Genomic DNA, 15,205 nt, shown 5'->3' on the forward strand with positions numbered 1-15,205 from the left:
GAATGGGAGTGGGTGTGCAATCAGTGGGAGAAATGAGAAAAGAAAGGGAAAGCTGACATGACTGGTATGGTAAAAAGTGAGGACTGCAGATGCTGGAGATCAGAGTCAAAGAGTGTGGTGCTAGAAAAGCACAGCAGGTCAGGCAGCATCCGAGGAGCAGGAGAGTCGACATTTTGGGCATAACCCTTCATCAGGGCCAAGTTGACAGATAAATGGGTGGGGGTTGGGACTGGGGGGGGAGGTAGCGGGGAATGCGATGCCTAGATGAAGATGGGGGTGAAAGAGATAGGTTGGAGAAGAGGGTGGAGCAGATCAGTGGGAAGGAAGATGGACAGGTTGGACAGGTAAAGAATGGTGGGGTGCGGTGTGGAGAAAGAACAATGTCTGGGAGAAGCTTCTTCACCAATGAGATGACCAGTCAACTTTACTGTGCCACACCAAGGTCTGAGACACTAAATCAGTCCGCTCTCGGCCTACCCATTCAGACTCAAGGATTGTTCCTTCTGCTAGTTTTCAGGTCCTTGGATGTAAGGCACTTTACAAACAACACACTGGATTCCTGATGCTTTTCTCTAACCCCATGACTGGTGTTGTTATATAAGGTATCAGCTGTCAATCACATTATGAATGACATCACAGGAAGTGACATCTGACATTCAGTGTGTCAAAGGACTTGCTCCAACCACGCGGGGGTCACTCCTTTTTCTGTGTGTGCATAGTTCAATGAAGATTTTGGTGACTGAAGTCTGCTTTATATCCATAAGCAAAGTTACAATGGGTTATGAGCTTTAATAAAGAGAGATGAATCCACGTTAGAAACTTTCAAATGCGGTGAATTGTTATCATTACATGTAGAGAAACTCAGCAGGCATTTTGTCAACATCAAGGTCTCACAGCTATCCGTGAATCATGAGATCATCTGGTTTCTGATTAGATGAGGAAGGCACATTTGATGAGAACACCATAGGGAAGCTTTCAGCTGTTTGTCAAATGAGAGGGTAGTGAACACAGAGGGGCTAGCTTGGCTTGACATCTCAGGTGTCATTTCAGCAGCAGTACATTACCCCAGTACTGTGTGAAACTTGATTACAGGTATCCATTCTTGTCAGCAGCAAGTAAATCCATAGCCTTTAGACTGGTAGCAAAGGTTTCTTTTAACTGAGCCAAATACTTGATGAGGAAACAAGCAGTCAGTCGACCTATGTTACTGGGACGAGTAACCCTCGTCTCTGAGCCAACTTCTAACACATGACCCCATCACCTCTGAGTAACATAACACTTGTGAGAGTAAAGAATGGAACAATCATTTCTCTCTGGTGCTGAACAAATTGCTGTATACACCCTGTTTCCTGTTTATATAATGCTGCCTTGTAGTCTCTCCACCAAACCTTATCCCTACAGATAGTTTCCTGCCATATTGCTACATTTCACTCTTCGTATGATTTTGTATCATATTTTAGAGAGGGCTCATTCCACATTTGGAAATCTGAGCTGCATCTGTGATGTTGAGAGTGAGAAGGTGAGATGGGGATAGTTAGCTTTCCTCCCATCATGACACTGACAATCGGCTTCAGAACTGACCCTGATCGCGAAAGGGAAACAAAGACTTGCATTTTTGTAGCACCAGGATATCCAAGACAGTGTCATGTTTTCAGTACTTGTGCACACTTTGTCATTGACTGCCAAGTTTCCTACATTGCAAAAACATGCACACAGCAATATCCCACAAGCAACAATGTCATAATTGTGACCAGACTATTAGTATTAAGGATATTTGTCACAGGATCAATACTGGGCCAGGTCTTTGACCAAATAAAAAGCTATACCATCTGTTTTACTGGTACAGGAGGATGAGTGAGGATGCCCTACAATTCTTTTCCAAATAGATCCATAGTATCTTTACATTCAACTTGCTTGGATTGCCTCATTTGGATAGACATCATCATGAAACATGCAGTATTCCCAATACTAACCATCCAATATTGTGGCACTTCCTCACTTTTAACCTTCTAATAGCGCAGCACTCCCTCAGCACTGATTCTCTGACATTGCAGAACTCCAAAAGTAGTAATCCATTGATAGTTCTGCACTCCCTCAGTTCTGACCCTCCAACAGTGCAGCACTTCCTCAGTACTGACCCTCCAACAGTGCAGCACTCCCTCAGTACTGACCCTCCTACAATGCAGCACTCCCTCAGACTGACCCTCCTACAGTGCAGCACTCCCTCAGTACTGACCTTCCGAAGTGCTGCACTCCCTCAGTACTGCCCCTCTGATAGTGCAGCACTCAGTACTGACCCTCCAACAGTTCAGCACTTCCTCAGCACCGACCCTCTGACAGTTCTGCACTTGTCAGCACTGACCCTCCTACAGTGCAGCACTTCCTCAGTACTGACCCTCCTAAAGTGCAGCACTCCCTCAGTACTGACCCTCCTACAGTGCAGCACTTCCTCAGTACTGACCCTCCTAAAGTGCAGCACTCCCTCAGTACTGAACCTCCTACAGTGCAGCACTTCCTCAGGACTGATGTTTCGACAGTGCAGCACTCCCTTATTACTGACCCTCAAACACTGCTGCACTCCCTCAGTATCTGTCCAATGACAGTGCAGCACTCCAGCACTCTGTTGTCCCTCGGCAGTGACAATGCAGCGCTCCCTCAGTACTGATCCTTTGATAATGTGGTGCTCCTCTAGAATGCTGACAGTGTGCCACTGAGAATAACAGAACATTTGAGTTGTCGACCAATGAGCTTTTCAGGCATGCTTCACCGTTTTAGATCATAACAAACCATCTACCTGAACACTAACTCCCCTCCTATCTTCATGTCCTGTGATATAAATAGTATCCAGAAACCACTCAAGTTCCACCTTAAACATTCTCAGCAGCGATGTGTCTGAACATTCCTGGATATATTTGGGAGATTCCCCTCTATGTGGGTGAAGAAATTTCTTCTCATCTCAGTCCTAAATGCCTTGCCTCTTAATCTGAGGCGGTGTCCCCTGACTCTAGACACCTCAAATAGAGGAAGGCCAATAAATCATGTGGACTACACCCTAGAATTCTGAAGGAGATAGCTGAGGAGATTGTAGATGATCTTTCAGGTGGTGATCTTTCAGGAATCACTGGAGTCAGGGAGGATCCCAGAGAATTGGAAAATAGCAAATACAATACCCCTGATTCAGAAGGCTGGGGGGGAGGGAGACAGAAGACAGGAAACTATAGGCTGCTTAGCCTGATGTTGGTCATTGGTAAAACTTTTGAGTCCATTATTAAGGATGAGTTTGCAAAGTGGTAGGAAGTGTATTGTAAAATAGGGCTGAGTCAGCATGGCTTCATCAAGGGGAGGTGATGTCTGATAAATCCATTAGAATTCTTTGAGGAGGTAATGAGCAAGTTAGACAAAGGAAAGCCAGTGGATCTTTTTGGATTTCTGAAAGGACTTTGACAAGGTGCCGCACGGGAAATTGGTAAATAAGATAAAAGCCCATCATGTTAGGGGCAAGGTACTGGCATGGATAGAGGATTGGCTGACTGGCAGAAGGCAGAGAATGGGGTTAAAGGGGACTTTTAATTATAATGATCTGGACAAAGGAACTAAGGGCATTGTTGCTCTGTTTTCAGATGGCACAAATGGTGGTGGAGGGAGAGATAAAGTTGAGAAAGCGGGAAGGTTGCACAAGGACCTGGACAGGCTAGGAGAGTGGGGAAAGAGTGGCAGATGGAATACAATGTGGGCAACTGTGAAATAGAGGCACAGACTATTTTCTAAATGTGACGGGCTCCAGAAAACTGAAGTTCAAAGGAAACTGGGAGTCCTAGGTCAGGATTCTCTTAAAGTTATCATATCGATTCAGTTCATGGTTCGGAAGGCAAATGCAATGTTAGCATTCATTTCAAAAGGGCTAGAGTACAAGAGCAGGGATGTACTGCTGGGGGTGTATAAGGCTCCGGTGAGACCATATTTGGAATATTATGAGTAGTTTGGGCCCTGTATCTATTGAACAATTTTCTGGCATTGGCGGGGTTACTGAGGAGATTTACAATAATGATTGCAGGGATGAAGGGTTTGTTATATGAGGAATGGTTGAGGACTCTGAGTCTGTACTTATTGGAGTTTTGACGAACAAAGGGGAACCTTATTGAAACTTACAGGATAATGAGAGGCCTGCATAGATTGGATGTAGAGAAGATGTTTCCACCAAAAGGAGAGACTAGGACCTCAGGCACAGCCTCAGAATGAAGGGATGACTCTTTAGAACTCAGATGGCGAGGAATTTCTTCAGCCAGAGATGATAACTCTGTGGAACTTATTGCTACAGAAGGCTGTGGAGATTGAGTGTACTTAAGACAGAGATAGATAGGTTCTTGATTGGTAAGCAGATCAAGGGTTGGGAGAAAGGCAAATTAATGGGATTGAGGAACATATCAGCCATGATCAAATGGTGGAACAGACTAAATAGACTAAATGGACTAATTCTGTTTCTATTTCTTATGGTTTTATGGTCTGGCCTATCTACACTAATCTCACTTTCCAGCCCTTAGTCTTGACTGTTATGACATTTAAAAGTTCATCCATGTACTGTACTTTTTAAAGGTGAGGGTTCCTGCCTCTATTACTCCTTCCCCCATACTTGTCCCCAGTGCATTCTAGACCCCCACCCTTTGGATGCCAAAATTTTGACTCAAATTCTCCTCATAGAATATGAGTTCCCTGATTGAGCTATTAATCTGGTCCAATCAGGGCATCCTGGCTGATGGATAAAAAGGTGAATATCAGAGATGCTGACACTTTAGTAGTTGATGCTGAATGAGCCAGCACTGATATCAAGGACTATTCATGTGTTAATAAAGGGCACCTTACTGACAGATACTGGCCTCTGTGAAGTTACTTAGACAGTCTCTTGTATCTATAATTCTGGGAGATTTCTAGTATGTTCCTCTGTGAAGACAGACACAAACTTCTCTGCCACTCCCTCAGTACTGTCTAAGTGTTAGGTTGAGTAATGTGCTCAAGTAACTGGAGGTCGAAACTAGGGTGGTCTCTGTCCCAAATATTCTTTGGATTAACACCAATTATTTTTATGCCCCTGTTGTCAAAAGCATGTGAAAAAAATGTTACAGGGTTAACACAGCCTGTTTCATTTTGTTTAGGAGGGAGGAGTCCTTGTTTGAATTACTAGAACTTGAGAAGGTGGATTTTGCAGCTTATAAAACAAAATAAGTTCCAACTGAAGAGGAATCTGTGTGCTCTGGTTTCCTGTATTAAATTCTTCTGCGTACTTTCAGGTAAGCACGTTGTTAGTCATATGTGTTCCCAAACCATCTGGTTCCTTCCTTGCTAATTGTTTGCAACGTTAAAGGTCAACTATCTTCCAATTGGGAAAGGGGTTGGTGGAGACTGATGGTTGGTCAGGGCACGGAGAGACAGAGTCTGGTTAGATCCACACTCATATGACAATTCTGTGATGACAGAATATATTGTTGACACAAATTTGATAGATGATCATGATAGAGGGTGTGTCCCCTTTAAGAAATGTCATTAAATATTTAAGGATTGAGGCCTGTGGGAGAGCAGTCCTTGGTGGAATTCTTGCTCACACCTCTCAAGAAAGGGTTACTGAATCTAGATCAGGCATAAATTCAGGTGGCTTTGAGTTACAATTCTTTAGTGAGCCAGAGAGTCAAACAACATGGAAACAGGCCCTTCAGCCCACATTGTCTATGCCAACCTGCAAACATCAAACTACACTAATCCCATTTACCTGCATTCGCTCTACAGCCTACTGTGCCCCAGAATTTAAAGTATACATCCAGATGTTTCTTCAATGTTTTAAGAATCCCTACCTTCAACACACTCTCAGGCAGTGTGCTCCACAGATCTATCGACATTTGGATCAAATTATTTTACACCCCATCCAGTCCTTTTGTACCCTCTGGTCTTAGACATGTCTGCCATGGGGAAAATATTCTCATGCTCTATTCAATCTATAGCTCTTGTACACTTCAATCAGATTCTCCCTTAGCGTCCTCTGCTCCAAGGAAAGCAAACCTAGCCTATCCAATCTCTCCTCACAACGGACACTTTTCATCTCAGGCCACATCCTGGTGAATCTTCTCTGCACCCTGTCCAATACAATCACATCCTTCTGTTAGTGTCCAGAACCACACACAATATTCCATCTGTGCCTTCCACCTATATTCCATCTGTGGTCTAACCAATATTTTGGAAAGTTGTAACATGACTTCCTTGTTCCAAGATTCTATACCCAAACTGATGAAGGCAGGCATCCCATATGCCTTCTTCCCCACCCTGTCTACCTGAGCTGACTTCTTCAGGGATCTATGGACTTGTGCACCAAGGTCCCTTTATTCCTCAGTACTCCCTAGGGATCTACCACTCACTGTGTATATCCTTCCCTTACTAGACTTTTATTACACTATACCTATCTTGCTGCCATAGGAATTGTATCTGTCCTTTCAATGGGTCAATTGTGGTCTTGAGCCCCTAAGTGGTCAACCAGTGACACACAAGAGCAACCTCCTGCTCTGGTAGTATTTCATCAACAGTCATGGAACAAAACAATAAGGTGAACTCTAATGACTTAGTTGTGGTTTGGTGATTGGTCCCTACAGGTCTCTGTGTCAAATGAATGTGCCTCAGGACTTGGCTTCCCACCTGCTTATGGCATGCAGTAGACACTGTCCTCCCAATTGCAGCAACTTCCATCCCACACATTGGGACCTGTTGACCTGGCTCTAATGAAACCCCTTCCATGTACATCTAGGTATCAAATCCAGCAATGAAGCTGCATTGAGTCAAATACCACAGAAGCTGCCCTTCAACTCAATGGGTTTGTGCTAACCTGTCCATACGAATCTCATTTTCTAACACTTGACCCATAGCCTTGAATGTTATGGCCTTTCAAGTGCTCATTAGAGATTCACTTTTCAGGTTTGTGAGGTTTCTTGCCTCAACAGTCCCCCCGGTCTGTGCCCCCATCACCCCCAGGTGAAAAGAGACCTTTCCTCAAATTCCCTCTAAATGTCCTGTCGTTAATCCATGAAATAATGGCCCTTTGTTACTGACCCTTCAACTCAGGGCGACAGCTGCTTCCTATCCATGGGTGCCTAATGGCTTTGCTGGGACTGGAGGTCTGCTAGTCATCTAATTGACCTGCAATTTTCCTGGAGGTGGGGCTTCCTCGAAGATGGGCAGAAGTCCCAGTCTGAACCGATTGAGAAAATGACGACTGTTAAACCAGCTCAGGGTTTTGTAGCTTTGCACTGGCATTCTCAACCCTCAACTTGGGAGATTCTGGGCAGGGAATTTGTTTCACAAAGAAAGAGCAAAGCTGGAGAGTGGGTTTATGAATCAAACTGAAAAGGACAGTCAAATATTTGGAAGCTGCATCTAAAAGTGGAGTTTAAATGAAAGTTGGATTGAACAGCCTGCTTTGTTTTGGTTTTAAATCCAGTCAGATGCAAAAGCTATCAAATAAAACTTTCCCTTTCCACGAACGTTTTCTTGAATGTGTGACTTAAGAAGTGCATGATGCATTTCTAAATCATTTATTGCTCAGAAGAGCAAGAGCTTTAATTCAGAGAGATTAACAGGAATGGAACGGAAAGACAAAGTCATGAGTGACGCATTCCATCGTAGAGAGACTGAGGGAGAAACATGGAAATATACAAGCGAGGTTTGGAACACAGGATTTCAAGACTGGAAAAACTGATTTCTGACCTGGGAGATACTTGTGCATGAAATAAAGATAGCTAGCAGGTAGGTACAACAGAAATCAGGAAGGCTCATGGAATGTTGGCCCGAATTTCAAGGGAGTTGTGTATAAGAGTAGGGAAAACTTACAGCAAGGTGCTGTACAACTGTGCAACATGCTGGCGAGACCACATCTGGAGTATTCTAAGCAGTTTTGATCCCCTTAGTAAGGGAAATATTATTTCGTCAGAGGCAGTTCAGAGAAGGTTTAGATTAGATTACAGTGTGGAAACAGGCCCTTCGGCCCAACAAGTCCACACCGACCCTCCGAAGCGAAACCCACCCATACCACTACATTTACCCCTTACCTAGCACTACGGGCAATTTAGTATGGCCAATTCACCTGACCCTGCACAACTTTGGATGGTGGGAAGAAACCGGAGCACCCGGAGGAAACCCACGCAGACACGGGGAGAAGGTGCCAACTCCACACAGTCAGTCGCCTGAGGCGGGAATTGAACCCGGGACTCTGGTGCTGTGAAGCAGCAGTGCTAACCACTGTGCCACCGTGCCGCCCAGATGTTCACTCAGATGACTACCGGTATGGAGGGATTGTCTTGTGAGCTGAAGTGATCTCATTGAAACATGTAAGTGTCTTGATAGGGTAAATACTGAATGGATGCTTTTCCTCATAGTAGAGTCTAGGAGGAAAAGGCATCATCTCAGAATAAAGGAGCACCAATTTAAGATCAAGATGAGGAGGAATTTTCTTCTCTCAGATGGTTGTGCATCTTTTGGCCCAGAGTGCTGTGGAGGCAGAGACTTTCTATTTACTTAAAGCTGAGCTAGATAAGTTCTTGATCAATATGGGAATCAAAGAATATGAGGAAAGAACAGGAAAGGGGACATAAGAAATGTTGGATCAGCCAGAATCCCATTGAATGCCAGAGCAGGCATGATGGACTGAACTGTCTGCTTCTGTTCCTATTTCTTACAGTCTTCTGTCTACCTGCTGGATGGTCAGAGTACACTCTAAGTGATTAATCATCTCTTCAAGTGTTCTCTATGCAACATAAGTCAGAGATGGGCAAAAATGGAAACAATGGATATGGAAGTACAAAGAGAAGCAACATAGAATGGCTGAGAAAAAGAGTGTGGGAGACAGTATAATGAATGGAAAGGCGCAGAGTGACCAGTACCTGAAAACGGAGCAAACTTAGGGTATTGGGCTATGAGGTAGTGAGGCAGAGTAATTAAGAGAGTACAATGGAGTAGAATTAATTGGAAAAGGCAGTTGTAAAGTAACAGAGAACATGTGTAAGAAATAGAGAGAGAAAAGGGAAGAAAATGATATCTGGACAAATATATGAAAGAGATAAACTAAATAGAGGTGGAGAATCTCTCACACAGTGTGAAGTGGAGAACAAAATGAGGAAAGAAAAATCGAGAGTGAACTGGAGAGCTCCTCAAACCCGCTGATATTCCTAAATTAACACTTTACAACAGCAAAACAATCAGTTCCAATCCCAGCAGATAATTTGTGTGCAACTTACCAAGAAATCTGTCAGGTAATGAGTAACTCACTGAATAATTCGCAGTCCTATTGACATCCATGATCAGTTCAGTGGAGCCAGTGAAAACCAGACACTGTGAGGTGTCAGCTCACCAGACAAACTGAACAAAGTTACCTCTCAGTGAGGAAAAAGAAGTTTTCCTTATTCGCTCAAAAAATAAAATTGAACTGTTTGTTGGAATGGAAACTCTGCTGCAGTGGTCTTCCTGCTTTTGTACTGAAATTAGTAACTGCTGCCCTTATCAGTGTTAAACACTGGGCTGAAAGAATGTTGCTATTTCCTTGCTATCATTTCCTCTAATTGAAATTATTGAACTGAAAGACACAAGGGAAGGGGCTGCAGAGAGAAAGATATTGCAGTCAAATATCATTCTCTGCACATATTGGAAAAAACCGTTCGGGCACTTGTTTGCTCTGGGTGGGTACGATAAATGTCCATGATTATTCTGCTTTTGAATGAATCTATTAGTATCAAATAACAGCTTGAGTGAAGGACTGGAAAATGACCTCGACCTCTATGAGAGGATAACCTTGGGGACAGGAGCAGTGTTTTCAAATCAGAATAGCAAGAACTGAAAGCATTTTTAAAAAATGAAATTGAAATTAATTAATTAACTCCAAATATTTGCTTTGAAACTGAAAAGTTTCCTGTGATTGAAGTTTTAGTTTCTGCTGAATTTTACCAGGTTTGCAGGGTTAGGTGGAATGAACCGGAGATTGAGACGAATGGCATAATCTCTTTCAATGGGCTGGAATGGTTAGAATGGGCTGAAAGACCTGCTTCTCATAAAAATCTGTGAACTTTCAATGGATACTTTTTGAGTTGGAGGAAGATTTGTCATGGCGTTCCTCAGGGCTCGATACTCGGCTCTTGTTTTTCCCGATCGGTATATGAATGATCTGGAACTTGGTGTGCTGGGGGCTGTTTCAAAACTTTCAGATGAAACTAAACTTAGAAGGATTGCAACTGTGAGGAGGACTGTGGGGAACTCCAAAGGAATATTGACAAGTTGGTGGATTGGGAAGATAGGTGTCCAGAAGAGCATTGAAAGAATTTAAAACAAGGGTTACCATTCTAAAGGCGTACAGGAGCAGAGGAACCTGAGTGGGTATGTGCACAGATCATTGAAGACGACAGGATGGGTAGATCAACTAGGAGAAAGTGAGGACTTCCGATGCTGGAGACCAGAGTTGGAAAATGTGGTGCTGGAAAAACACAGCAGGCCAGGCAGCATCCGAGGAGCAGGAGAATCGACGTTTCGGGCATAAGCCCTTCTTCAGGAATGAGGCTGGTGTGCCAAGCGGGCTGAGATAAAAGGTAGGGGGGAGGGAATTTGAGGGGAGGGGCACTGGGAATACAATAGATGGATGGAGGTGAGGGTGATAGGCCGGAGAGGGGGTGGGGGCGGAGAGGTCGGGAAGAAGATCGCAGGCCAAGAGGGCGGTGCTGAATCCGGGGATTGGGACTGAGATAAGGTGGGGGAAGGGGAAATAAGGAAGCTGGAGAAATCTACATTCATCCCGTGTAGTTGGAGGGTTCCTAGGCGGAAGATGAGGCGCTCTTCCTCCAGGCGTCGTGTGGTCAGTGTCTGGCGATGGAGGAGGCCAAGGACCGGCATGTCCTTGGCAGAGTGGGAGGGGGAGTTAAAATGTTCAGCCACGGGGCGGTTGGGTTGGTTGGTGCGGGTGTCCCAGAGGTGTTCTCTGAAACATTCCGCAAATAGGCGGCCTGTCTCCCCAATGTAGAGGAGACCACATCGGTTGCAGTGGATACAGTAAATGATGTGTGTGGAGGTGCAGGTGAATTAGCGCTGGATATGGAAGGATCCACTGGGGCCTTGGAGAGAGGTGAGGGGGGGGTGTGGGCGCAAGTTTTGCACTTCTTGCGGGTGCAGGGGAAGGTGCCGGGAGTGGAGGTTGGGTTGGTGGGGGGTGTGGACCTGACGAGGGAGTCGCGGAGGGAGTGGTCACTCCAGAACGCTGATAGGGGTGGGGAGGGAAATATATCCCTAGTGGTGGGGTCTGTTTGGAGGTGGCGGAAATGACGGAGGATGATACGATGTATCCGGAGGTTGGTGGGGTGGAAGGTGAGGACCAGTGGGGTTCTGTCCTGGTGGCGATTGGAGGGGCGGTGTTCAAGGGCGGAGGTGCGGGAAGTGGAGGAAATGTGATGGAGAGCATCGTCAACCAAGTCGGAGGGGAAATTGCAGTCTTTGAAGAAGGAGGCCATTTTGGTTGTTCGGTAGTGGAATTAGTCCTCCTGGGAGCAGATGCGGCGGAGGTGAAGGAATTGGGAAAATGGGATGGCATTTTTACAGGGGGCAGGGTCAGAGGAGGTGCAATCTATGTAGCTGTGGGAGTTGGTCGGTCTTTAGTAAATGTTTGTGTTGAGTCGGTCGCCTGAGATATAAATGGAGAGGTCTAGGAAGGGGAGGGAGGAGTCTGAGACGGTCTGGGTAAATTTGAGGTCGGGGTGGAAGGTGTTAGTAAAGTGGATGAACTGTTCAACCTCCCCGTGGGAGCACGAGGTAGCGCCAATACAATCATCGATGTACCAGAGGAAAAGGTGGGAGGTGGTGCCAGTGTAGCTGCAGAAGATGGACTGTTCCATATATCCGATGAAGAGGCAGGCATAGCTGGGGCCCATGCGGGTGCCAACGGCTACTCCTTTGGTTTGGAGGAAGTGGGAGGATTGGAAGGAGAAGTTGTTAAGAGTGAGGACCAGTTCAGTCAGTCGAAGGAGGGTATCAGTGGAAGGGTACTGGTTGGGTCGGCGGGAGGGGAAGAAGAGGAGGGCTTGGAGGCCTTCGTGATGGGGGGATGGACATGTATAGGGACTGGATGTCCATGGTGAAGATAAAGCGTTGGGGGCCGGGAAAATTATGGAGGAGGTGGAGGGCGTGGGTGGTGTCCCGAACGTAGGTGGAGAGTTCTTGGACTAAGGGGGACAGGACAGTGTCGAGGTATGCAGAGATGTGTTCAGTGGGGCAGGAGCAGGCTGACACAATGGGTCGGCCGGGGCAGTCGGGTTTGTGGATTTTGGGCAGGATGTAGAAATGGGCGGTGCGGGGTTGTGGGGCTATGAGGTTGGAGGCGGTGGATGGGAGATCTCCTGAGGTGATGAGGTTATGAATGGTCTGGGAGGTGATGGTTTGGTGGTGGGAGGTGGGGTCAAGTTCCAGGGGGCAGTAGGAGGAGGTGTCCGCGAGTTGGCGTTTAGCCTCAGCGGTGTAAAGATCGGTGCGCCAAACTGCACCTCCCTTGTCTACCGGTTTGATGGTGTGGTTGGGGTTGGAGCAGAGAGAGTCGAGGGCTGCGTGTTGTGAGGGTGAGAGGTTGGAGTGGGTGAAAGGGGTGGACAGGTTGAGGCGGTCAATGTCGTGGCGGCAGTTGGATATGAAGAGATTGAGGGCGGGTAAGAGGCCAGCACGGGGTGTCCAGGTGGATGGGGTGTGTTGCAGGGGGAGAAGGGGTCATCCGAGGGTGGGCGAGAGTCCTGGTTGAAGAAGTAGGCGCAGAGGCGAAGGCAGCGGAAAAAATGCTCGATGTCTAGCCGCGTGTCGAACCCATTGATCCGGGAGCGTAGGGGGATGAAGGTGAGACCTCTGCTGAAGACTGATTGTTCATCCTCAGAGAGGGGGAGGTTTCGAGGGATGGTGAAAATACGGCAGGGCTGGGAGCTAGGACCTGGTGTGGGGCTGGAGCTGGGAGTTGGGTGCGGAGTTAGGCATGGGGGCAGAGTTAGTCGTGGGGGTGGAGTTGGTCGTGGGGGCGGAGATTGACGTGGGGGCGGAGATCAAGGTGGGGGTGGAGATGGGTGGAGACAGCAGTTAACAAAGCATACAATAAGACCATAAGACTGTCAAAAATAGGAATTCCCCATTCAGCCCCTCGAGCCTACTCAATAGGATCTTGGCTGATCCAACAATCATCATACCTACTTTCCTGCTCTGTCCTTATAACTCTAGGTTCCCTGACTTATCAAAAATCTATCAAACTCAACCTTACACAGGCACAAGGACTGTGCCCCCAGCTCTCTGTGGCAAGGACTTCCAAATATTTCCAACCATCAGAGAGAAGAAATTCCTCCACAGTGTTAGAATAAAATAGAATAAAATGCCTATAGTGTGGAAACTGGCCAGTTGGCTCAACAAGTCCACACTGACCCTCCAAGGAGTATCTCACCCAGACTCATTCCCCGAACCTAGCCGACACATCCCTGAACACTTTGGGAAATTTAGCTTGGCCAATTCACCTAACCCACGCACTGTGGGAGGAAACCAGAGCACCCAGAGGAAACCCCCACAGGCAGAGGGAAAATGTGCAAACTCCATGCAGACAGTTGCCCGAGGCTGGAATCAAAGCTGGTTCCCTGGCGCAGTGACGCAGCAGTGCTAATCACTGAGCCACCGTATCACCTGAGCCACTGTGTTCTTGTCTTATTAATATTTTTATTGTGTATGAGTACCTGGGGAGCCAATGCAAGTAAGTGGGGTTAGGGTACAAATTAGTTGTGATTAAATTAAATATTGCAGAAATAAATCCACAGAGGCTGGTGACATGTCACCTAGTCACCCTTCATTTACATATGGAAAGCCCTTGACACTGATCCAACTCGCTCAGAGCCAGCTCTCAGAGTGTTGGACTGTCTGATGCTCCTGGTTTTATCTGTCAGCTAGGGCTCCTTGATTGGATCAGATTTATTTTTCTTTATTTATTCACGGGATGAGGGAGTCGCTGGCTAGGCAGCATTTATTGCTCATCCCTAATTGCCCAGAGGAAAGTTAAAAGTCAACCCCATTGCTGTAGGTCTGGAGTCACATGCAGGCAAGAACAGGTATGAGCAGCAGTTTCCTTCCCTAAAGGACATTAGTGAACCAAATGGTTTTTTTCCAGCAATCGACAATGGATTAATGGTCATTAGAACCTTAATGCCAGATATTTATTGAATTCAAATTATACCACCTGCCATGGAAGGATTCAAACTCAAGCCCCCAGACATTATCTGGATCTCTGGATTAAAAGTCCAGTGATGGGGGGATTCAAGACGGCAGTGACCCAGCAAGACTGAGTGTGTAGTGTTCTCCCTAAGACTCAGGCAAAGTGGGGTACCCGTCTTCACCACACCCTTTAAATCATTTTAGATAGCTTTTGCCCAGCATAGTGAGTCATTTTACATCAAACTTGGACAGTTTGGTGTTGTTTTTAAAATGACTCAGGGCAAACATTCCCACAGTTCGCAACAGACAGGGACCCCTCCCGCACCCCTCCCCCGCAGCAGCAGAGACGTCCGCGGCCGCCTCAGGGGAGTTACCTGCAGAGGTGGGCCTGATCTCCGGGATCAACAAACTCCAGGAAAAGATCAACGGCTTCAATGAAGAATCCAAGTCCTGGTGGGAGTTGTTCTCAGTCGTACTGCAGAAGCATGACCAAGAAATCCAAAAATTGAACAGCGCGTCAGAGGGGCGGAGTCAGGGCTGCGGCCTCGGAGTCGGCTGCCGAGTCGTCCATGGGTCAGGTCCGGGCTCTCGAGTAGCAAATCCAGACCCTGGAGGAGCACATCGACGACCTCGACAATCGGGGCCATCGAAAAAAATCGAGTTTCCCGAATGGGAAGAAGAAGGCCAGCTCACAGTCTTTTTGGAGCAATGGCTCCCTCAAATATTAAAGTTGGAGTTGGGATCAGGGCCAGGTGCAGGAGGTGTGGGCCCATTGGGTTGCTATACCCAGGCCCGGGTCGGACCAGCGTCCCCGCCCAGTTCTATTCTGGCTCCAATGTTATAGAGATAAACAAATGCCTCTGGAAGCCTCCAGAGTCATGGGGAAGGTTCCCCAGGCCATGATACACAAGGGTTCCAGGATAATGTTATTTCAGGATTTTTCTCCAACCGTGCTCTGCAAGAGGAGGGCAATCGATGA

The 15,205-nt window shown here is 46.6% G+C and overlaps 1 protein-coding gene across 1 annotated transcript in view; it reads right to left on the minus strand.

Annotated features, from left to right (window-relative positions):
* Positions 1-9,449, minus strand: part of LOC148148905 (uncharacterized) — a 52,129-nt gene extending 42,680 nt beyond the window's left edge. Inside the window, exon 1 of the mRNA XM_087991096.1 lies at positions 9,267-9,449. The gene's annotated coding sequence lies outside the window, so the exon portion shown is untranslated. The remainder of the gene's footprint in view (positions 1-9,266) is intronic.
* Positions 9,450-15,205: the final 5,756 nt, after the last annotated feature.

Source organism: Chiloscyllium plagiosum, unplaced genomic scaffold, assembly GCF_037043375.1.
Source record: "Chiloscyllium plagiosum isolate Xiang-an unplaced genomic scaffold, Cpla_swu_hap1 HiC_scaffold_10, whole genome shotgun sequence".
Taxonomy (NCBI): domain Eukaryota; kingdom Metazoa; phylum Chordata; class Chondrichthyes; order Orectolobiformes; family Hemiscylliidae; genus Chiloscyllium; species Chiloscyllium plagiosum.